At 40.8% G+C, this 5882-nt stretch overlaps 1 long non-coding RNA gene across 1 annotated transcript; it reads left to right on the top strand.

The window, feature by feature from the left end:
- The first annotated feature begins 891 nt into the window (after positions 1-891).
- LOC140992392 (uncharacterized) lies at positions 892-2139 on the top strand. Its single transcript, XR_012178037.1, has 3 exons — positions 892-951; positions 1032-1102; positions 1182-2139. It is a non-coding gene; the product is annotated as an uncharacterized lncRNA (long non-coding RNA).
- Positions 2140-5882: the final 3743 nt, after the last annotated feature.

Here is a 5882-nt window from a genome sequence, read left to right as displayed (position 1 = left end):
CTTCATGTCTATATCCAGGCATGACACGTGTGTGAAAATATCAAAAGAAATTGTGAAACATATTCCTATCTTGCCACTAGTTCATTCAAAGGATATCTTTGAAAACACCATCTTCTCTAAGATTAGAGTTTACTGCTGTTTGTTTACTGCTGTCGGCACTGTAATCCCAGCAATGTTCCACTGTTAATAAAGACTACTGACTTGAAAGTTTGCAGCCATGTTTTCAACATAACAGATCTATACAGACTGCATTTATATCACTGTATGGTGAAATTAGTTGTTCTGGGCGATGACCAGGCAAACCATGTCTTGACAGTTTTAAACTTGTTTGATCCAAGACAGTATCAGTATAGGAACAAATGAAGTCATGTCATTTTAATATGTGATTCATATGTTTTTGACTATAGAAACTTGTGTTAAACGTTATAAATTAATACATAAAAAGCATATATTTTTAAAACTGTAATGGTAATTTGCATTGGCTGACATATAAGAATCTTATTTAAAAAAAACAAAAAAAGCATAGTTTACATAACATTAACATACAAAAAGCTATATATAATTGTATATATTCATATATAAAAAGTATTTGCTTTTTATACTGATATGGTCATTTTAATTGGCTGACATATAACAGTCTTATAAAAAACATGAAGAAATTATAGTTTCCCTTTAAATTAAATACACTTTACACACAAAAATATATGTATATAAAAAAGCATATGTCTTTATAACTGAGACGTGTGACAGGTCGTCTCCCTCCCTGCCACTATATGGCACTGTGCCAACTTATTGGGCATCCTGATCGAGGGGCGGCACAATGCGCCCTTACATATAGAGGTGCAGACACACCTGTCTCATCCTTTTCCTCCGCTTCTCTCTGGTGGCTGTGGCTTGTCTATCGCGGTGGTTCGGCGTGGCCGTTGCGGGTGTACAATCCTCTTCATTCAGGTAATGCTCTCTGCTAGTCTTCCATTGTTCATGTGTGCGTAACACGGGCACTTTGGTGACGCGATCTCCGCTATTTGTAGCGCAATCGGCTGTGGGGGGACGCATCGCTCCGCCAGAAGCCCTTCCTGGATGCGCTTGCCTGTCCCTTTCAGTAAGTCCACAATTGTCTGCCGTCCCGCGGCTCTGTCACTCAGTTCCCAGCTGATTATTTCTTTGTGTGTCTGATGTAGCTGGGTGATTAAATCGCGGCGCAGGCCGTTGTTCCGCCGCCTCTCTTGGCCTTCACCGTAGCTTTGCGGAGTGGTATGTATGAGTTCATTTTCCAAAAATGTTGGTTTTAATATTTATTTGTGCACTAAATTATAGTTTGTGTGCCTTTCTTGTAGAGGCCGTGGTAAATGGTCGGCCGGTATTTAGCCACCTTTCCCGGGATCCACGCTGCTGTTTTGGCTCTACTTAAATGTTGGATGTCTTTGGCTCACCGTGACGACGTTCAGTGTGATTATACTTAGCCGTTGTGGCTCCCCCATGAACGTGTCCTGTCTGGAGCTTATTGTTAATTGAGCAGCTTTTTGGCTTGAGCTGCCTGGCTACACAGCGCGTGGTTATTACTCATAAGGCTGCCCACTTCTGAGCCGGTTAAAGGGCATTACACTGCTTTCAGTTTTAAGGAATAATTAGTTCATATTTTGTTATTTAGTGTTTTGTATTTCTGTATTTTGTTTTCATTGTGTTTTGCCACACCAGCTGTGTAGCACCCTATTGCATGTTTTAACTTGTTCTTTTGTGTTTTGGTTAGGTGCTGTGGGCCCGAGGCAGCAGTTTAATCCATGGTGGTGGTCCCCTTCACGAGTGTCCAGTGTGAGTGCAGTGTCACAGGTGTTTTAATTTACAGACCTTTCTACTTCTAACCCTAACCCTCTGCTCCTGTAGGGTGCTAATTTTTATGTGATAATATTAGGTGCGTGTGTGTACTTCTGATTATTTTTGCTGATTTACTTGTGTGTTAAAGTGTGCTCTTTAATTTGAAAACCGTCTCTTGCCCTGTGGTATCATTGAACCTGTGTGACCTTATTCATTAAAAGTTAGCTTAGAATTTCCTGGGGGTGAAATTACCCCAAGTGGCGTTGTTGCAACTCTGTAGCTCCCATTTCAACCACGCCACACATGTAATTAAAAAGTACAAACATTATATTGAACATATGATTTGCCATGCACATTCCTTATAAACAATAAATGTAATGTTTACTTGATTCATATGTAATTCTTATAATCATGTTGTATGAGAAAAATGCAAAAGTGGCCACTTTCATGAGTAAATCATAGTATGAGACATAAGTCTTATAAGACATATAAAACATAAACATTTACTATTGGAGGCAATGGGAGTTTTTTCTATTTCTTTTCCATATGGGAAGTCCTGGCTAAGAACACATCTCACATAACCACTGATCGTTGATACCGATTCAGGACCACTGTACTACACTATGGAGTAAGATGGCTAGCAAAAAGATGTGTGCATGATTCTAACCATTCGTAATGTTAAACATTTGTATGTCAATAAAATTGTTGTGCACAAAATTCTGCTGTCATATATGCGAGTCTGAGAAATTGTTTGGGTTAGGATTGTTTTTATGTGAGTATGAATCTAAAAGCTGTGAGTGCAAAGTCTTGTGAATACAACTCTAAAGTCTTCACTGTGAACACGAATTCAAGTTTATGGGTACGAGTAGAAAAGTGTTGAAATGACGTCACAGGGGAAAATAATCGAACCCCGATTTCTCCAAACGCACATGCGTCAAAGCCAAAGATGGCTGACAGCAGTGGACCGGGTGGAGCTGCCAGCTCAGGTGAAGCATCACAGGTAAAGTCAATAACATGTATATCCAATATTTATTTAATAAAATTCTACAATTTAAAATAATATACAGTTCATGGACTTACAGACTTGCTGCTTTGGCTTTCAAGCTAACGACATGCCGGTGACGCTAAGTTAGTGCTAGTATTACTAGTGTTAGAAGTTGGCTTGTGCTAGTTAATTAGCACTCAGTCCAAGTCCAGTTTCTTTTCCTCTTTGCTAACCCTCCTCTCGGTCATGTGCATTTGTTTACAACGAAGCCGGCAGGAAATCAATCAGTGGATCAGTGGATTATCATATACACATTTTGACGTGTATATTTGTGTAGTCTTGTCATAAACAAGAGATTACGGGTTACGGGGCGCGTTTCTGTTGCAGTGCTGCAGAGACGAGAGCTGGGACACCGGGTTGGAGGCTCCATTCTCCATGTAACAAGTTACAAGTCATTTATTTAACCAGCACTATTACTCTGAAGCTGTTTACTTAAGGTAAAAAATGAACCATAAGGAAAATATCCCGCATAGTTCCTTTTTAGCCTCTTTCCATCTGTGCTCCTCTGATCAGAGCGGCGTCCCTAGCAACGGTCTGTTATACAGAAATAACAGACCGTAAAATGCAGCGATTGATAACATTCAATAGAGCCCTATAATCATAATTATTTGCCTGCAGTCAGTTGCTTGAGATCAGGCGCACAAGTGTGGTTTGCAGACTGGCTTGCTGTTTGGTGTGGATGCTGACCAAAGCTCAGACTTTAAGAAAACGTTAGTTTGCAGGCATTCTGTACAATCGTGAAAAATATTCATGTCTGTAACATTTGCTATTCAATTTTGTCTTTTTTCTCACTCAGGTCCATTTAAGAGACATCATCAACACAGCACAAAATCTGGTGTTGATGTTAAGTGACAGTGTACCAGCGAATGTCAGGCCAGTCAGACAAGAAAATACAGGAGAAGTTGCTGTCGGACAGGGAGCACAGTCAGTTCCAACAGTGAGGCCTCAGCAGGCAGTGCAACAACTTATAAGATCTCAGAACAATGGCCCTGGACTGTCAGTGAAACAAGAAATGGCGTGGTAGGGTACATTGGTCATTTATTGCACTCCCATTTCAGGCACATTTGGACAAACTAGGTCCCTGATTCTGATTCAAGCAGAAGGCAGAGAAACAGCTGCAGATGTTTTAAATTCTATTATTTACCGCTATTTTCCAATTTGCCCTAGGCAAGATTACTCCCCCCCATTAAAAAAAAAAGAACACCATCATACAATTGAATGACAACATCTGAACCATCTGAACACTCACAACAGTTTTATTTGAACAACAACAATGAACTTTCAAGTCACTCTTTCCAGCATGTGTTTCAACTAATTTACAAATAACAGCACATCAGGCAATAAACACATCTGAAGCATAAATTATGAACCATAGTATTGTTCAGTAATGTGACTGCAGCTGTAACATGAATTACATAACTCACCTGCTTCAAGCTGACTTTCAGAGGTGGGTGGTGTGTTGATGTGGTAGCGCTGCTGCTGCATGACGCCTGACTTGTAGCTCTATTCAAACATAGAGTACATCCATACTGTTAAGTTTTTTGTGTCATTCTACTTCATTTAATAAATTAATTAAGGTTTGATATAAAGTAGGTACTGTACAAATAAACTAAACTAAATAAACCTAAATTTACTGTAATTGCTAACAAACTCGTACCATTCAGTCACAACAACAACAACAACAATAATGATAATAATAACAACAACAACATAGCAGTGCATAAGAGACAACAAACAATTGGCTAATCTTACATGCTTCAGAGAGTGGTGTGGATGTTGCATCAGAAGGCCCCTCTCCGGCAGCTGTTAGGGGCGTCTGGAAATATTTTTTGAGCGCAGCTAGACAGATATAGATTCACTTATTACTGTACAAACAAAAAAAAAAACCACAGCAGACAGAATAGGACAAACAACTGTTGCAGCTTGCAGCAGTTATTTGCATAAGTGGTTTGTTCAACATAACATTCTCAACATTTGTTCAGCACTACTATTTCACAATAAACAACACAGAGTACAACCTACACTGGTGGCGCATCCGGACGGGTTGGCCTCTACTTTGATTCATGATTCATTTATCCTTCTTAGTAGCTATCAGTGTCATTGTCTAGCGTACTAAGCCAGCGTTGCTTTATTTCAACCTAGCTAGCAAGCTAATACAATTCTCTTTTGGTATCGCGCACCCGAGGGCTTTGACGGCTGTTTCAATCTCGCAAAATAAAAAAACATAACCTGTCTGTCACTTGACGTGACACCTATCTGACCCTCTGAGGTGCGCAGCCAATGACTACACGTCACGTGACTCAGCACCACAAGTGAGAAACATGTAATTGTTTATCTGTTTCTTTAGGGAGGGGGAGGGGAGGGCACCAATGGGCATCGAAAATTGTTATTGTTTTTTTTTTCTCCGTCGAGGGTGACTGGTGGCGCCCCTCCTGCAGATGGCGCTCTAGGCGACTGCCTATATCGCCTATGCCTAGAGCCGGCCCTGGCTCCCATAAACTGACTTGGCAACCATTCAAGAATGCCTTAGATGCAGCCAAGCTGCGTCCTCTGAAGCTGGACAAGAGTACACCATCAGTACATTCGATCTAGGTGTTTGCATGAAAGCATACCCTCTAGTATGGAATGAACCTGAAAAATACCAAAAACATATAATCCTCATTGGTACATTCCATTGCTGTGGAGCATATTTGAAAGGCATAGGCAGAAGATACTGTCAAGGGAGTGGGTGGGTAGAAGTGGCTTTGGAAGCAAAACTGATCACCACTGGCTCGGTGACTGGGGTCACTGATGGAAAGAATTGGGACAGAGTGATGAACACACACAAATCCATGCTGGAAGCTCTAGAGAGACTCCTCTATGACAAGTATCTGGAAACTCATGAACCACTCTCTCCAGAAGGGACTGCATTCCTGGAAAAGCTCACTCTGAACAAATCTTCTCTCACTGAAGTTCTCTCATCAGATGACAGAACACGGCAGAATATCATGCATTCAGAGAAGCAGTGAGAAATGGGGTGCTG

This window comes from Pagrus major, chromosome 24, assembly GCF_040436345.1.
Source record: "Pagrus major chromosome 24, Pma_NU_1.0".
NCBI classification, from domain to species: domain Eukaryota; kingdom Metazoa; phylum Chordata; class Actinopteri; order Spariformes; family Sparidae; genus Pagrus; species Pagrus major.
The sequence above is the reverse complement of the archived record's forward strand: the minus strand, read 5'-3'. Positions and strand labels throughout refer to the sequence as shown.